A 19,535-nucleotide genomic window follows, 5' to 3' on the forward strand; every position below is an offset into this window, starting at 1 on the left:
CAAAAAAAAAAAAAAAAAAAAAAAAAAAAAAAGATTATGATGAGTTTTAAATTGGGAATTTTACTCGTTTTAGGTGTGATTTTGTATATCTGGACCCTGCCTTCTCATTTTTGACATGCTCTTTTTTAAAAAATAAATTCATTTATTTATTTTTGGCTGCGTTGGGTCTTTGTTGCTGCGCGCGGGCTTTCTCTAGTTGCGGCGAGCGGGGGCTGCTCTTCATTGCAGTGCATGGGTTTCTCATTGTGGTGGCTTCTCGTTGTTGCAAAGCACGGGCTCTAGAGCGCGGGGGCTACAGTAGTTGTGGCACAAGGGCTCAGTCGTTGTGGCTCGCGGGCTCTAGAGTGCAGGCTCAGTAGTTGTCGTGCATGGGCTTAGTTGCTCTGTGGCATGTGGGATCTTCCTGGACCAGGGCTCGAACCCATGTCCCCGGCATTGGCAGGCGGATTCTTAACCCCTGCGCCACCAGGGAAGTCCCGACAAATGCTTTTAATTTCAGAAATTATTTTGAATTTGTATACAATGAGTGTATATTACTTTTCTAACGAGAGAATTAAGTATCATTAGAAAAATCTTCTTTTGCCTAGAAATCTGAAAAGTTAACTAGTGGACAAGTATCTGAGCTTTCTCTCTGGGTCCGTATTATCAGATTTCCCTCCATCACACTCTTTAGTGTTCAGTAGGGTCTAATGTTACTTGTCCTAAGTGATCAGACCTCCCTTGGGAGTCCATTTTGTAATCTGCCATCCAGATATCAGGGAGGGGAAGGCTCATTTTAAAGGTTGGCCTTTGGTGTTTTGTTTTCCAGTAGGTTTTGACTCCTAAGTAGGTATTCCTTAGCATCTTGTTATGAACACTTATCATGAGATACTGGTTATTCATTGTGGGGGGGGCAGGTAAGAAGGAGAGATGCTATTTTCTTTTGCTACCTCTGGCCTTATTTATGGAGAATTTGGGCCTGGTATGTATCTAAATCTAAGGCTATATCTTTGTCTAAAAAGTTTGACCTAAGAAGTATTTTTATCACTTAATAGATCCCCCTCCAGACATAGGATCCCATTCTGAGGAGGGTGGCCCTTTCAAAGGAAATGCTCTCCTGCCACGCTCGTGATACGGGCTGATGGGGTGCTACTTCAGCCTGTTGCTGCTTGAACTCGCCTGTTGGTAGCCATTGCCTGTGGCCTGTGACTGCGTTTATAAAGGGAACACGATGGGAAAAGCTTTTCTTACTCTCATTCACTTCAGAATTTGGAGTAGAAATCGGAAATTGCCACAGAAGCATTTGTTTAGACAGTGTAACAGTGTTTAGCCAAACTGTGTAGTAATGGTTTTGTGGAATCATGAAAGCGTGACTAAGCCCTGGAAGATGAGGCGCACCTTGTAGTCATTTGTTTGCTAGATCTATTTTGGAGTGGCGTGGGTGACCGGAGGGGACACAGAAAGTGTGTACGTAGGTGTTCATGAGAAATGGACCCAAAACACTGAAAGCCCTTAAGGAAAACCACTGCTGTTAAAATGAGAGAGTTTTTCTGGGGTGTATCTGGGTAATTAGTAGAGAATGCACTATGTACTCTGATGAGAATCTTCAACAGACTTCACTGTGTGCCTGAGGACAGCTAGCAGGGCTGTCAGCCCTGTTTCCAGAGAGCTCTGCCCCCAGGGAAGCGGGACAAGCAAGGAGTCCCCTGGTGAGTGTGCTGAGTTCAGTGTGGAAGGCTGAGGCGGGAAGGGCTTCTCATGTGGCAGTGGGGAAGGATGTGTCCCTTCCTGTTTTCATCGGAAGGATGTGAAGCCCTGAACAGGTCCGCAGCCCCCTGGCTGTACACCCTGGGGCTTGGCTGTTGCCTTCCATTTATGAGAGAGCTATGTTGGCTGGAGACCGAGCTTGTGGCAGGGGACAAGGAGCCTGACTCTTGGCCATGTTAACCCCACGGTCTAATGTTGTGAAGGGGCCAAGAAAGCACCCTAGCTGAGAGAAGGCTGAAACTAACCTCTCACAGAGAACCCTGGGCCTTAATAAAATCCAGACTCTTCTATTTTACTGGAATCATCAACTGATCAGTCATTCCGTTTTGGAATTTCGGGGCTGGGGTTAGACATTATGCTTTTGGGAAATTGGTTGCTATTGAGATTGCGTATGGATAGTTATGGCATTAGTAAACTTGCGTAATTTTTGTTGTAGTCACAAGCTTATTACATGCATTATTGGCTGTAAAAATTTTTTTAAAGCATACCTCAGGGGTATTCTTGTGGGCCTGAAGGTTCCTTTCATCTTGTTTAAGTTACCTAGAAAGGAGAGATAGAACTGCTACTTAAATGCATTAAAAATATTTATTTTTTGAACAGTTAATACATACACATAATTTAAAGATTAGGTTCCCTCCTCTGCTGTCTGCCATCTACCCTTCCCTGGAGACACTAATGTTATTAATTACATGTATGAAAAAGTGCATATATATATATATATATGTCTTCCCCCACTCTCCTTTCTTGCACAGATGGTAGAATACTGAATTTTGCTTTTTGCTTTTTTTTTTTTTACTTAATATATCTTGGAAATCAGTCTATGTCAGTATCAATACATTAAAGGCTTCTTCATAGTTTTTTGAAAATGAAGAGTATGGCTGAATAGTATGCCGCTGTATGGCATACCATAATTTACCCAGCCCTCTACTAAGGAACATTCAGTTTTTTCCAGTCTTTTGCATTTATAAAACCATGCTATAAAGAATAATCCTATAATAATTTATTTTGCATGTGTATGAATGAATTCCTGTAAGTCGACATTTTGGGTTGAATGTTATGTGTCATTAAAATTCTGAGAGATTGCCGAATTACCCATCTTAGAGGTTTTAACAAAACCCGGCCGGCGATAAGAGAATCCTGTAGTTAGTACACTTAAAAATGTAATTTTATAGAAGCGTATGACCTAAAAGTAACTTTGTAGACGTGTATGACTCTGTCTTGTGTTATTTTTGAATTAAAACATGGCTGTAGTTCAGTGATCAAAAACTAATTGAGCACTTTTCTTCTCATTACTTGTGTGTTTTTGTTTTTTGCCTGTCTTTGATTTTGCAGGAATTCCATGGCTGGAAGAGCTTCAGAAATACACTTTGCTTCCCTATAGGTGTTACCAGCACTGCCTGCTAGAGATGAGTATACTAGAGACGGACAATTTGCTGAATGACTAGCTTTTAAAATGTTTTTCGGTTCTTTGTAGTAACTGGTGAAGTCTGTGGCTTCAGGATTATGGTTCTTTTTGACTTTACAAATAACTTTCTGGTATTTATTGGACGCAATATGCTTATACTAGAAAGAATATGAACATCTTAATGTTTTGAAATGTATGTTTCCTTTGACTAGATACTGTATGTACATGGTTAAAAAAGTTTAAAAGGTGCCCAAGGATAGAGAGTGAAATGTAAGCCTTCCTCCACCCTTTTTATCATTCTTCCACATCCCATTCCCAGAGGCAGCCGCCGCTTCTAGCTTCTTGACTGGTCTTCCGGATAATCTGTGTGTGTGCGTGCTGGCAGCATTCCTCTGTTAGGGCCACTGTTATATTTTATTTTTTTAAACATCTTTATTGGAGTATAATTGCTTTACAGTGGTGTGTTTCTGCTTTATAACAAAGTGAATCAGTTATACACTGTTATTTTTAACATTTTTTTTTCTTTTTAAATTTTTTATTGAAATATAGTTGATTTACAGTGCTGTGTTAGTTTCTGGTGTACAGCAAAGTGATACAGTTACACATATATTTTTCATATTCTTTTCATTATGGTTTATTACAGGCTATTTAATATAGTTCCCTGTGCTCTACAGTAGGTCCTTACTGTTTGTTTTATATATAGTAGTGTGTATCTGTTAATCCCAAACTCCTAATTCATCCCTGCCCCACCCCACCTTTGGTAACCGTAGGTTTGTTTTCTATGTCTGTGAGTCTGTTTCTGTTTTGTAAATAAGTTCATTTGTGTCATATTTTAGATTCCACATATAAGTGATACCATGATATTTGTCTTTCTTTGTCTGACTTACTTCAATTAGTGTGAGAATGTCTAGGTACATCCGTGTTGCCGCAAATGGCATTATTTCATTCTTTTTTCGGCTGAGTAGTATTTCATTGTATATATGTACCACATCTTCTTTATCCATTCATCTGTCGATGGACATTTAGGTTGCTTCCGCGCCTTGGCTATTGTAAACAGTGCTGCTGTGAACATTGGGGTGCATGTGTCTTTTCAAATTAGAGTTTTTGTCTTTTCTGAATATATGCCCAGGAGTGGGATTGCTGGATCATATGGTTAACTCTATTTTTAGTTTTTAAGGGAACGTCCATACTGTTTTCCACAGTGGCTGCACCAGTTTACGTTTCCAGCAGCACGGTAAGAGGGTTCCGTTTTCTCCACACCCTCTCCAGCATTTATTATTTGTAGACTTTTTGGTGATGGTCATTCTGACCGGTGTGAGGTGATATCTCGTTGTAGTTTTGATTTGCATTTCTCTAATGATTAGCGATATTGAGCATCTTTTCATGTGCCTATTGGCCATCTTTATGTCTTCTCTGGAGAAATGTCTCTTTAGGTCTTCTGGCAGATTTTTTTTTTTTTTTTTTTTGCCGTACACGGGCCTCTCACTGTCGTGGCCTCTCCCGCTGCGGAGCACAGGCTCCGGACGCGCAGGCTCAGCGGCCATGGCTCACGGGCCCAGCCGCTCTGTGGCCCGGACCGGGGCACGAACCCGCGTCCCCTGCATCGGCAGGCGGACTCTCAACCACTGCGCCACCAGGGAAGCCCCTGGCTGTTTTTTGATTGGGTTGTTTGTTTTTTTGTTATTGTAAGAGCTGTTTGTATATTTTGGATATTAACCCCTTTCGGTCGTATTGTTTGCAGATATTTCCTCGCATTCTGTAGGTTGTCTTTTCATTTTGTTTATGGTTTCCTTTGCTGTGCAAAAGCTTGTAAGTTTGATTAGGTCCCATTTGTTTATTTTTGTTTTTATTTCTGTTGTCTTGGAAGCCTGACCTAAGAAAACATTGCTACGATTTATGTCAGAAAACGTTTTGCCATGTTCTCTTCTAGGAGTTTTATGATGTCATGTCTTATATTTAAGTCTCTAATCCGTTTTTAGTTTGTATGTATGGTGTGAGGGAGTGTTCAAACTTCATTGATTTACATGCAGTTCTCCAGCTTTCCCAGCACCACTTGCTGAAGAGACTGTCTTTTCTCCATTGCATATTCTTACCTCTTTTGTCGAAGATTAATTAACTATAGGTGTGTGGGTTTATTTCTGGGTTTAACATGTATTTGTAAAAATTATATAAATAGTACATTTTCATTGTAGAAAATAGAGTGTTAATGCTTTGGTATGTTTCTTTCCATACTTTTTCTATGTACCAAGAATATAAGTGACTACTTTTTATTTTAACAAAAAGGACATCAGAAACATGGAGTTTTCTAGTTTGCTTTTTTCACTAAACTGTTTGTAGGTATTTTTCCAGGGCAATAAGAACACATTTTTACTTTGGTTTTCAATGATTGAATGGTATGCTACTGTTTGGATGTACTGTAATTTCTTTCCGAATTTCCTGTTCTTGAACATTTATTTTCATTAAAAAGTCTTTTTCACAAACAGCTGCAGTGAACAACTTGATATATACATTTTAGAATACTTAACAAATTATTTCCTTAGATGAATTCTTAGATTTGTACCTGTTGGATCAAGACATATTTAAAGGTAATTGATAGAGGTTTCCAAATTGCCCTAGATAGTTACGAATTTTATTCTCATCAGCAGTGTATTAAAATGTGTATTTGATTATATTCAATTACATTCTTTTTTAAAAAATTAATTAATTTTTGGCTGCGTTGGGTCTTTGTTGCTGCACATGGGCTTTCTCTAGTTGTGGCGAGCGGGGGCTGCTCTTCGTTGCAGTGCATGGGCTTCTCATTGCGGTGACTCCTCTTGTTGCGGAGCACAGGCTCTAGGTGCGTGGGCTTCAGTAGTTGTGGCACGTGGGCTCAGTAGTTGTGGCTCGCGGGCTTTAGAGTGCAGGCTCAGTAGTTGTGGCACACGGGCTTAGTTGCTCCGTGGCATGTGGGATCTTCCTAGACCAGGGCTCGAACCTGTGCCCCTGCATTGGCAGGTGGATCCTTAACCACTGCGCCACCAGGGAAGTCCTCAATTACATTCTTAAGTGATTTTTTTGGTCTAAATGTAGGACTAGAGTTAGGTTTTTAGGCATTCTAAAGAAAACATGTTAGTGATGAGTAGGAATAAGTCAGTGTTGGAAAAATATTGAGGTAGTCACAACTCAGTTTGGAAATTGAGCATCTGTATGTACAGTTCAGTACATACTAATGTAGGCAAGGCACAGATCTCTTTTTGTGCTTTTCTTTTGGATTTTTTTTCCTGAATCCATAAAATATGAATGTAAAAAGGTTATTGTAGTAATAGCAGTGTTCTGTTATAGTTGATCTGAGAAATATAGCAAAATTTCCCTAGCTGTTACGTGTAAGCTTAGTAGAGTACAGATTTAAAGTCTACATGCTTGAAATCTGGTTGAATGGTGGGTGGGTAGGAAGCCGTATGTGAAGTTGTGCTTTCAGTGTTTCCAGTCCATCAGATTCTGCGTCTTCAGTCTGAATCTTTCTGGAGCAAGGAATAGAAGCAAGGGAAACGATTTGGGCGTGAGAGACAGTAGCAGAGCATGTGTTTTCATGGCAGTGCATGCCTAAGACAGAGCTTTACCCAGGGGTGACCTTATGTTTATTTCATCGTTGTAGTCTTTCCTTTTTCTCTGTCTACTAAGGAGTCATCAGAAAAGTAGCTAATCTTCCAGGAAAGTACCTTGATGTACTGTTGGAATAGATCCTTCACTTGTGTTTCCCTCCCCAGTGGACCTGGAATTCATTGACAGATTGGCTGGCACATTAGGAATTTAAGGAACTTTAGGAAACTAGGACCAGGAGCCTATCCACATCATGTACATCTTTTCACTTTTGTCCTCTTTTCATTTTGGCATAATTATAGATTCACAAGAAGAGGCAAAAATAGTACAGAGAGTTTCTCTTCACCATTCACCTAGTTTCCTCCAGTGGTTATATGTTACCCTTTTTCTTCTCTCTCTTTCCTATTTTTGATCAGCCCTTTGGCATCTGTGGGAAATACTGAGCTCTCTGAGCTAACGATTGCTGATTGCTCTCCTAGGTTTACTTCTGGGGTGCATATGGTTCTTCCTCTTCCTTTGTTCCTTGTTTCTGGAACCCCTGCTTAGTATGTGTGCTGTGCCAGGACAGGTTGCTTCTCTCTGTTCAGGCTCTTCTGCTCTTATTTTGGGAACATTAAGCGTGGTGGATATATCCTTCCTGTGTAGGTCTTTTTCCTAAGTTATATATACTCAGGTCTAAAGTACTGAGACTTGTGTGTATTCTTGGTGAGAAGCAGCAGCTGTGACTTGGTGGAAATAGCCCTGGATTTGGAATTAGAAGCCCAGGTTCAAATATTAATTCTGTTTCATACTTGTTGTGGGACGCTGGAAGTTACTTTGCTTCTGAATCTGTGAAATAGGCATGACAAGTAACGATCTTACAGAGGTTTTGTTGGGGAATAAAGAAGGTGGCATTTTTATAATCACTTAGTGCATTGGAAAGCGCTATTTCAAATGTGAAGTACCTATGCTTATTTTAAATTGCTGAAATGAAACCCAAATTTTAAACCACTGCTGCAGTACTTCTTAGCTTGACTTCTTTATTCAGTAAAAGAGAAAAACTCTGTGCTTTTGTATCCCAAGCTTCTTACACCTTCTGTCTTCACATTGAATAACCCGTACTTAATAAGGTTTTCTTTTTTTCCACTGGGTGTAACCCAGCTCCCTTGGGAAATTTGGGATAGCCATGTCAGCTGTCATGCTATCAAATGACATATCAAATGCTCTGCTCTCTTGTTATTTACCTAAGTCTGGAGATTTTATGTGTCAGAAACCTGTTAGAAAATCTTTCGTGTGGGTATATATGCTCTTTTCTGCTTACCTTTTTAGTAGATTTCACTCTTAGAAACCAGCCCTTAATATGGTGCTAGAAACTGAGATTTTTATTTTTAAAGGGGAGACCTGATTTTTATTTATATACATGTATAAATATATATATGGAATAAGTAGTCAGTATAAAAGTGGGGGATAATATGAAAAATTAAAGATGTCCATAACTGGCAATTTTTTTCTTAAATGTGATCTAGTTGCAGATAGACTCTTTTAAATCATTAAGGGACAGATATCTATAGAACAGCACAGCCAATAACAGTGAATACACATTGTTCTCAAGGGCATGTGAAACATTCTCTAGGATAGATTATATGTTATGCCATAAAACAAGACTCAATAAATTTAAAAGGATGGAAATGATTCAAATGTGCTCTGACCACAATGGAATGAAATTAGATATCAGTAACAGAGGGAAATTGGGAAATTCACAAATATGTGGAAATTAACCAACACACTCCTAAGTCACTAACGGGGGTAAAAGAGGAAATCACAAGGAAAATTAGAAAATAGTCTGAGATGACTGAAAACAGAAACACAACATAACATGGTGGTAATGGTTGCACAGTAATGTGAATGTATTTAATGCCACTGAGCTGTACACTTAAAAGTGGTTAAAACAGTAAATTTTATGTATGTTTTTCCACAATTAAAAGAAGAACCCTGGCATTCATTCATTGTTCAACAATAAATATTTAGCACCTATTATGCTCCATGCACAAAATTAAACAACATACCATAACCTTGGGGATGCAGTAAAAGCAGTGCTCAGAGGGAAATTTATAGCTATAAATTCTTATATGAAAAAAGAAAGATCTTAAATCAGTAAATCTAAACTTCCATCTTAAGCAAACTAAGCCAAAAGCAAGCAGAAGGAAGAAAAAATAAATACTAAATTAGAAATAAATGAAATAGAGAAGAAAGCAAAAATCAACAGATTAAAAATTGAAAAGATCAACAAAATTGACAAACCTTAAGCTAGTCAAGCTAGTCTGACCAAGAAAAACAAGGACAAGACTCAAATTAATAAAATCAGAGTATGAAAGAGAGGACATTACTACTGACCTTACAGAAATAAAAAGGAATATGAGAGAATACTAGGAACAATTATATGCCAACAAATTAGACAACCTAGATAAAGTGTATGCATTCCTAGAATGACATTACTGAGATTGACTCAAGAAAAAATAAAACATCTGAATAGTCCAATAGCAAGTAAAGAGATTTAATTAACAATCAAGAAACATCTCACAAGGGGACTTCCCTGGTGGCGCAGTGGTTGAGAATCTGCCTGCCAATGCAGGGGACACGGGTTCGAGCCCTGGTCTGGGGAGATCCCACATGCCGCGGAACAATGAGGCCCGTGAGCCACAACTACTGAGCCTGCGCGTCTGGAGCCTGTGCTCTGTAGCAAGAGAGGCCGTGACGGTGAGAGGCCCGCGCACTGTGATGAAGAGTGGCCCCTGCTCGCCGCAACTAGAGAAAGCCCTCACACAGAAACGAAGACCCAACACACCCCAAAATAAATAAATAAATAAATTAAAAAAATTAGAGCTAATAAGTTCAACTAGGTTTTAGGATACAAGATCAATATAAAAAAATCAGTTGTATTCCTATACACTGGCAATGAATAATCCAAAATTGAAACTAAGAAAACAATTCCATTCATAAAAGCATCAATAAGAATAGAAAACTTAGAATAAAGTTAACGAAGAAGTGTAAAACTTACATTCTGAAACTATACAACATCACTGAAAGAAATTAAAGATCTAAATAAATAGAAAGACATCCTATGTACTTGGATCGAATGACCTAGTATTAGTATTGTTAAGATGGCACTATTCCCCAAATTGATTCAACATACTCCCCATTAAAATCCCAGCTGTCTATTCTGCAGAAGTTGACAGGCTGATCTTCATATTCATATGGAAATACAAGGGACCCTGAACAGTCAAAGCAATCTTGAAAACGAAGAACAAAGTTGGAGGACTTTAATAACTTAACTACAAAGCTACAGTAATCAAGACAGTCTGGTACTGGCACAAAGGGTAGGGTAGACATACAGATCAGTGGAATAGAATGTAAGTCCAGAAATAAATCCTTACATTTGTAGTCAATTGATTTTCGACAAGAGTGCAAAGACAATTCAGTGAGGAATAGTCTTTTCAACAAATGGTGCTGGGACAAGTTGATATCCACATGCAAAAGAATGAATTTGGACCCTTTCCTCACTCATATATATAAATGAACTCAATCATAGACCAAAATGTAAGATCTGAAACAGTAAAACTCTTAGAAGAAAACGTAGATGCAGATCTTCATGACCTTAGATTAGGCAGTAGTTTCTTTTCTTTCTTTTTTATTGTGGTAAAATGGGCAGTGGTTCCTTAGGTATGACATCTAAAACACAAGCAACAACAACAACAAAATAGGCAAATTGGACTTCATTAAAATTTAGAACTTTATGTTTCAAATGACACCATCAAGAAAATGAAAGCACACCCCACAGAATGAGAGAAGATATTTGCAAATCATTTATCTGGTAAAGAACTTTCATTCAGAGTATATAAAAACTCATACAATCAACAATAAAGACAACCCAATTAAAAACATAAGCAAAGAATTTGTTTTTTTTGTGTTTTTTGTTTTTTGGCCACGCCACGTGGCATGTGGGATCTTAGTTCCCCGAACAGGGATTGAACCTGCACCCCCTGCATTGGAAGCGCAGAGTCTTAACCACTGGTCTGCCAGGGAAGTCCCGCAAAGAATTTGATTAGACATTTCTCCAAAGAAGATGTCCAAATTGGCCAACAAGTCCATGAAAAGAAGCCCAACACCCAGAGTCGTTAGGGAAATGCCCATCAAAGCCACAGTGAGATGCCACTGCATACCCTCTAGGATGGCTATGATAAAAAAGATGGACCATAAGTATTGCTGAAGATGTAAAGAAATTGGAACCCTCATATACTGCTGTGGGAATATAAAATGGTGTAGCCACTTTGCAAAGCAGTTTGGCAGTTCTTCAAAACCCTAAACATAGAGTTATATCCTGTATTCTAGTTAACACTCCTATTTGTATATCAAAGAAAATTGGAAACCTGCCCACACAAAACTTGTTCAGGAATGTTTATAGCATTATTCATACTAGCCAAAAAGTAGAAACATTCCAAATATCCATCAGCGGATAACTGTATGAACAAACTGTGGTACAGCTATTCAATGGAATATTATTCAGCCATAAAAAGGAATGAAATACTGATCCATGCTATGAGATGGATAAACCTTGAAGATAGTATGCTAAGTGAAAGAAGCCAGATATGAAAGACACATATTTTATGACACCATTTATATGAAGTGTCCAGAGTAGGCAGATCCATTCCATCAGAAAGTAGATTATTGGTTTTCATGGGTTTGGGAGAGGGGGTTGGAGAGTGACTGCTAAAGGATGATAGGGGCTTCATTCTGGGGTGATAAAAATGTTCTGGAATTAAGTAGTGCTGATGGGTGCACAACTTTGTGAACATATTTAAAATCGCTGAATTATATACACTTTATTATTTTTTAACATCTTTATTGGAGTATAATTGCTTTACAATGGTGTGTTAGTTTCTGCTTTATAACAAAGTGAATCAGCTATACGTATACATATGTCCCCATATCCCCTTGCTCTTGCGTCTCTCTCCCACCCTCCCTATCCCACCCCTCTAGGTGGTCACAAAGCACCGAGCTGATCTCCCTGTGCTATGCGACTGCTTCCCACTAGCTATTTTACATTTGGTAGTGTATATATGTCCATGCCACTCTATCACTTTGTCCCAGCTTACCCTTCCCCCTCCCCGTGTCCTCAAGTCTCTCTACGTCTGCATCTGAACCTAGAGGCAGTACGTACACTTTAAAAGGGAGAATTTATTGATATGTGCTATATTTACTAAAAATCACTAAGGAGGCATTCAAGTTTAAGGATCTGTTTTCCATTGGTATAGTAAACAAACGGAAAGAAAAGCTGGTCACAGCTATGAAACTGTAAATGAAGCTCTCTGAAAAATACAACAGAAGTAAATGTTGCTAGCCTGAGTGGAAATTTAGGTCCCCTCTTTCTAGAGGAGCCAGCCTATTGGTTAGTGTTTGTGATGAGCCTTGTTTCTCCAATAAGCTGGCTCCCTGCTGAGGTCTCCTGTTTTTACGTAAGACCATTCCTTGGGAATCTATAATCTATATTATTACTATTCTTTCCTGTCTGGGGTAACTGCCTTGGAAATGTAACAGCTTGGTATGCCGACGTTGACATCCATCTTGTGTATATCATTAGGAGAAGAAAAGTCAGCAGTCAATAGGGAGGTGTCCTTGTTGTCAGTTAGTTTTGGTTTCACAGTTCTTTTATATATATATATATATAAAATTTTATTTATTTATTTTTGGCTGTGTTGGGTCTTCGTTTCTGTGCGAGGGCTTTCTCTAATTGCGGCGAGAGGGGGCCACTCTTCATCGCGGTGCGCGTGCCTCTCACTATCGTGGCCTCTCTTGTTGCGGAGCACAGGCTCCAGACGCGCAGGCTTAGTAGTTGCGGCTCACGGGGCCAGTTGCACCACAGCATGTGGTATCCTCCCAGACCAGGGCTCAAACCCGTGTCACCTGCATTAGCAGGCAGATTCTCAACCACTGCGCCACCAGGGAAGCCCCGGTTTCACAGTTCTTGAATGAATAAGATGAATGTTATTAAGTAACTGCTCTTCTCTTTTAAGACTTTTAAAAATGTCTCTTTTCTTCTTAGAAAATATGAAGAGTAGAGGAAATTATTAAGAAGTAGGAGGTAAGCTCTCAAACCTGTTACTCAGAAGCTACCTATTAATCTTTTACATACTCTATTTTTGTTCTTTTCTGTAATTTTTTTCACATGTGGGCTATATCATACTATATGTATATAAATGTCATACATTGTATATGCTATATGTGTAACTATGTATATGCAATTTAATGCAGTTTCACATCCTTATTTGTTTAGTTAATTACTAATTTTCTTGCAGGTATTTTATGTATTTTTTTCCCCACCTAGACTTAAGCTTTACAATTCTTTTGAAGAAGTTAAAAAGTGTTTTGGATTTTTAAAAGTTCCAGACAATTTTAAACACATAGAGAAGTGAAGAGAATGGTGTAACAAATTCTCATGTACCTATCAACATGCATCAGCAGTTTTCAGTGTATGTCCGTGTTGTTTCATCTTTGAGGAGTAGAATAAAAATAGAAGCAATTCTTATTATTATAAACCTGCCATAGGAGAAGCAAAAATAAAATTAAAACTATGTTCTACTTTTATAGTTCACAAAGAAAAAAATATTTAAAATATCTGAAAGATTTTTAAGAAATTACTTCATTAAAATACTAGTGAAGGCAAGTAGTAACCATTATGAATGAATAACTTATCTGGCACTTCTGCAGTGTATTTATTTTCTCCTATTATTTTTTTATAGTATGTATACAGTAATATGGAGCTGTATTTTGTTTTTGGTACTTATTTGTGTTTTCCATTGTGTAGTTTTCTACCACATAATTTGTGGAAGTAACTAATCCACCAATTCCATCTTTTTGGGAATTTAAGTCTTTCTTCTTATTTTACACTTCACTGATAGTTATACATTATATTCCATAATACTGAAAGGGAGATTGTCCTCCATTATGAAATGGTAATGCCTGGTTTTTGAATAATGCTTTTCTCTTTGTAATTATAAAAGTAACATTTTCTATATTCATCATAGAAAAAATTTAGAAAATACAGAAAAGTACAAAGAAAAATATGTAATCTTAGTACCAGAAATTAACCAACGTTAATGATTTATTTCTGTTCATATGACCTGAACTTCTAATATAGTGAACTTTCTTCTGTTACTCACTTTTGGGCATTTACATCATACATTATGGTTGTTTTTTTTGTCATGACTTCACTGTAGTTAATTATTATTCACACTGAGGCGAATGATAGAGAGAAGAGGGAGTTCAACTGATCTTTTTCCCCCTATTGCAGAATATTCTTATGATAACTTGAGGAACTGCAGATTTTAATGCTCTCTCCAAGGTAAATAATTGTATGCCCACCCGAAGTCTCGTGATTCTGCATTTCAAAGATGACATGTACAGAGCTCCCTGGAGACCACAGCACTGTTGGCCTTTGGTGCTGGAAGTTGACTGCTGGGCCTTGTCTGTGCTCAATCTTTCTGGTCTGAGCCAGACTTTCTGAGAATAAGAACTCTTTTCTAAAAAAAAAATTATTTATTTGTTTATTTGTCTGTGTTAGGTCTTAGTTGTGGCACGAGGGATCCTCATTGTGGCGTGCAGGATCTTTCGTTGCGGTGCACAGGCTTCTTTCTAGCTGTGACATGCAGGCTCTAGAATGCACGGGCTCAGTGGTTATGGCCCGCAGGCTCTCTGGTTGTGGCGCATGGGCTGTAGAACGCACAGGCTTAGTTGCCCCGCAGCATGTGGGATCTTAGTTCCCTGACCAGGGATCGAACCCGCATCCCCTGCATTGGAAGGCGGATTCTTAACCACTGGACCACCAGGGAAGTCCCAAGAACTCTTTTTAGTGTTCAGCATCACAGGGCTCTATGTAAGTGGAATTTCTGGTATCTGTTAATTGAGAAAAATTTTCAAACTCAAAATAAGAATTTAGAAATACTTTTTACATTATTTTTGCATTTAAAGATTCATAGCTGCATTGCATAAGTATGAAAATATGGCTAGGAATACTTAGGTCATGGGTAATGCATGACTTGTGTCTGCACTAATTCTCAGACAGACTTTTTAAATAAATAATTAATTAACTTGGCTGTGTTGGGTCTTCGTTGCTGTGCGTGGAATTTCTCTAGTTGCAGCAGGCGGGGGCTACTCTTCGTTGTGGCACGCGGGCTTCTCATTGCGGTGGCTTCTCTTGTTGGGGAGCACAGGCTCTAGGTGCATGTGCTTCAGTAGTTGTGGCACACGGGCTCAGTAGTTGTAGCTCGCAAGCTCAGTAGTTGTGGCTTGCAGGCTCTAGAGCACAGGCTGAGTAGTTGTGGTGCGTGGGCTTAGTTGCTCCGCGGCATGCAGGATCTTCCTGGACCAGGGCTACAAACCCGTGTCCCCTGCACTGGCAGGCAGATTCTTAACCACTGCGCCACCAGGGAAGTCCCTCTCAGACAGTCTTTAATCACTCCACCCTCTCACCTCAGGGGCAGGGGTCAATAGTGTTTGCAGGTTGGGAACCAGTGCTCTGGCCTTTCCAAATGGCTTGTTTTCCCTTGAACAGGCCATAGTCTGTTCTTTTTTGTGTTTTGTCCATATGTATTTGCACATTCCTTTTATCTGAAATGCTTTTTTGCATTTTTCCTATCCCCGCATTCCTCCCACTCCCCAAGAAGAAATTGAACTCTACTAATGACTGCCAATGACTGTTTTCTTCTGATTTTCAACTCAAGCAAACTTCATTCATTCAAAAGCTATTTCTCGAGTGCCATGTTTGTACAAGGCATGGTTGTAGGCATTAGGTGAACAAGATAAGCAAGGTCCCCTCTTTCATAAGACTGACAGTCCTGTGGGAAAGTCAGACAGCAAATAGGTAAACAAACATGCGATAAATTACAACTTGTCATAAATGCTTTGACGAGAACAGGATGCAGTGACAAGGGACCGACCCCCTAGAGTGGTCTTTAAAGGGCTTGCTGAGGAGGTGACTTTGAAGCTGAAGTGACAGCCAGGCCAGCCCAGGCATAAGGAGAATGTTTCAGGCATTAGGAACAGCAAGAGATAAGGCCCCGAAGTGGTAAAGAGTTTGGCACCGAAAAGAGGCCCGTGCCTGTGACTGGTGTTCAGAGATATTTGGCTCGGACATTCAAATTTGGGAGGCATCGGTTTTATAGGCATTTAAAAAATTCATGGAAATGCATGCTTATTATTTTTGGGTGAGCTTTGGGAGAGGAGCAGAGATGGTTAAAGAGACTTGAGGAGGTGCAGCCAGAGAAGTAGCAGGAAGGCATGCTCGTTTGTGGGAAATTCTGGGGAAGGAAGGAGGGGTCAGTTTTGGGATGCCTCCGAGAGGCGGGGTTAGTGAAGTAGGTCTGCCAGCAGGGCCGTCACTCGTGCTCCTGACCAGGGTGGCTGCAGTGGATGGGTGGCAGGGGGCCCGAGGGGAGGGCCGCAGGGTGAACAGGGAGTGCCTCCGTGCAGCTCGCGGGTGTAGACAGCTGCTTACAGGGGCTCAGCCGTCCCTGGTGTCACTGATGGAAGGCCTGTGAGCTCCAGGGGCCTTGAGGAAGTGTCTCAGCTGCCGGGAGTCAGCCAACAGAGGGGAGCTTGCAGGTAGATGCTGGAGAGCAGGCAGCTGAACAGGTGGAGGGGGCTGCCCCGGGTCGCTGGTGACCGTCCCAGGTGTCTCATCCTGCCTGCTTTACTGAGCGAGCAGCAGGTGAGCCGGTCAGGAGGGAGCAGCAGGGTCGGGTAGACGGGCGTCTGCGGAGAAGCCGGGAAAGCTCTTTGGGAGAGAAAGGCAAGCAGAGTTGCCAGAGAACGTGAGCTGGAAGGCTGCTGGTGGCGAAGGGCTTTCTGAAGTTTGAGATCAGTTTAAAACCAGCCTGGTTGGGTATGTGTGTCTTCTCTTCCACACGGTCACCCCTGCAGGCCCGAGAAGGCAGCCGCTTCAGTGTGTCTGGTCCACCCAGGGTTCGGGATTACTAGGCAATGACTCCCGAGGGAGAGAGAGTGGAGGGTAGCTCCATGCTGTTGACACCTCTGTGGAATTTAATGCAGACTCAAAGGAAGGTGAGACTGGGAAGGAGTTCATGGAATCGACGAGGTTGAGGCAATGCACTTGAACAAAAGAGCTGGAGGGACGGGCAGTTGTGGTGGGAAAGGAGGATGGCATGGCAGGGAACTGAGGACCAGGCCAGGAGGGCTTGCTGGGGCCTAGAACAGAAGGCTGAAAGGAGCGGATGTTGTCAGCCGAGGGGTGGTGAAGCCGCTACAGGAGATGAGAGGAGCTGGGGAAGGAGGCAGGGAGGCTGGAGGCCGCATCCGCAGTGGGTGAGGAGTGACTGGGGGAGTGACGTGTGAAAGCCGGAGCGGGGGGGGGGGGGGGGGGGGTGCTGCATCTGCCTGGTGTGCGTGGCAGGGGCCCATCCTGAAGTGCCCCGCTGAATTCCCTCAGGCAGCCGCTTCTCCTTTCTCTGCCACTGTAGCACCATGTCCAGGCCCCCGGCTTAGGGCCTGTCCGTGTACCGCCACCACCGCCTGCTTTTCTGTCTCGTCCTTCTTCCAGGCAATGACCTCCTTGAGGGCCTTGACCAAGTCTTACCTTTTGTGCTTTCCAGGAGTTAGCCTGGGGCACTTGTCACACCGCTGGCCCAGGGTCTGTTCACTGAGTGACTGTGTGGCTACCAGTGAGTGGGCTGTGGGATGTCCAAGGAGGAGAGAGAATCACTGCTGGCGGGGCACGGCCGGGCGTCTTTAAAGGTTCACACCATATCGTAATTATACAAATGATGATAAGGCAGAAAAATTGTCTTATTGATAGAAACAGCTGCTTTTGCCTACTGTGGATTGGTTCTGCTCGTTTCTAGTTTTCGGGGTTGGCTTGTCATTATGATGCCTGCTTTCTACATATTTTCCAGGGAAATTTTTGATGTGCTTATTGATTCACTGGTGCTGGTAATTTAAATTGTACTACTTGATGCTGTGATATGGAATATTATTTTATTGAAGCTTCCTGAGTGCTTTGTAATTTGATTTCTTGTTTCTTAATCCTCTACTTCTCATGCCCCATATAACTTTAACATTTTCATGTTTGAGTTATTAAGTACCCATACTTTGAACTTTCAGTGAGGCAGTGGTATATAGTATTGTAGTATAACAAAAATAATACTAACTTTGGGGCCAGGCAGATCTGATTTTCAATTACCACCCGACAGTTATTAGCTTTAAAATCTTGGGCAGGGTTGTTGTTGTTTTTTTTTTTTTTGCGGTACGCGGGCCTCTCACTGTTGTGGCCTCTCCCGTTGCGGAGCACAGGCTCCAGACGCGCAGGCTCAGCAGCCATGGCTCACGGGCATGTGGGATCTTCCCGGACCGGGGCACGAACCCGTGTCCCCTGCATCAGCAGGCGGACTCTCAACCACTGCGCCACCAGGGAAGCCCCTGTTTTTTTTTTAAATTTTTTTAGCCTAACCTGTCTAAGCTTCATTTCTTTATCTTCAAAGTGGGAGTAATGGGAATGCCCTGGCGGTCCAGTGGTTAGGACTCAGCACATTCACTGCCGTGGCCTGGGTTCAATCCCTCGTTGGGGAACTAAGATCCCGCAAGCTGCACGGCCAAAAAAAAAAAAAAAGTGGGAGTAATAATGCTTGCCCATCTCAGAGGTATCTCACTGTCTCTGTTGCCACACTTCTTCCCTCAACCGTTCACAAGTTTCCACATCCCTCACTTGCTTAGGCTTTTTCCCCCTATTAAGTGCCATAACTGAGGTAGGACGTCCTGTCCATGTTTCGAGACAAAGCTTAGACTGAGCCTTGTCTGACTGGTTTTGACTTGGTCACTCTAGGCCTTCTTGATCCATCCCTTCTCTAAACAACCACAGTACTTATTCATAGCCCTTATTTGGCAGGTGCGGCATTCTATCTGTGAAGTCTGCTAACTGTGCGTCCTGTGTTTGTGGGTTTTTTTTTTGTTTTTTTTTTTTTTTTTACTATTTATTTGTGTATTTGGCTGCACTGGATCGTAGTTGTGACATGCAAGATCTTCGTTGCGGCACACGGGACCTTTTAGTTGTGGCACGTGGGATCTAGTTCCCCGACCAGGGATGGAACCTCGGCACCCTGCATTGGGAGCGTGGAGTCTAACCCACTGGACCACCAGGGAAGTCCCTGTGTTTGTGCTGAATTCTCACATTGACAAGCTTTTTGTGAGTACGTATCTCTTGTTCTCTCCAAGTAAGTTGGAAGCGTTTTCAAGTCAAGTCATAGATTATAGTCATTTCTTTTGTATCTTCTGTAATGAGATGTGATATATGATAAATTGATGGTTAAATAAAAGTAATCAAGATAATGGGCAGACAGAGAAGACAAATGTATTTACCCCATCCATGTAGTCATTCTACAGATACCCACTACATACATGACTACATATATGTTAGATTGAAGCACATGGCTGCAATGTTTTGTGGCTCCTTTTAACTGGTAGAATCCATTTGCTCACATTTTTGTTCTGGGCTGACCTTGTGACTTGCTTTGACCCATAGAATGTTGCAGAAGTGATTTGCACGTTCTGCGTCCTGGGCCTTGAGAGGCCTGGCCACTTCCCTTCGCCATCTTGGAATGTTCCAACCACGTATAGTGAACTGCAGACTATATTACTGAGTGGTTAGAGGTCACGTGTGGCAAGAGGTCCAGCCAACAGCCAGCATCAGTGCCTCAGACATGTGGGTGATGCCACTGTAGACTCTTCAGCTGTAGTCAGGCTGGCAGATGACAGCAGCTGC

At 41.3% G+C, this 19,535-nt stretch overlaps 1 protein-coding gene across 1 annotated transcript in view; it reads left to right on the forward strand.

The window, feature by feature from the left end:
* CLASP1 (cytoplasmic linker associated protein 1) overlaps positions 1 to 19,535 on the forward strand; it is a 272,968-nt gene that overhangs the window by 11,244 nt on the left and 242,189 nt on the right. Inside the window, exon 3 of the mRNA XM_027082432.1 lies at positions 12,810 to 12,848. The gene's annotated coding sequence lies outside the window, so the exon portion shown is untranslated. The remainder of the gene's footprint in view (positions 1 to 12,809; positions 12,849 to 19,535) is intronic.

The sequence above is a fragment of the Aethalodelphis obliquidens genome, unplaced genomic scaffold (genome assembly GCF_003676395.1).
Source record: "Aethalodelphis obliquidens isolate GAN/ISIS:26980383/991018 unplaced genomic scaffold, ASM367639v1 scaffold47, whole genome shotgun sequence".
NCBI classification, from domain to species: Eukaryota; Metazoa; Chordata; class Mammalia; order Artiodactyla; family Delphinidae; genus Aethalodelphis; species Aethalodelphis obliquidens.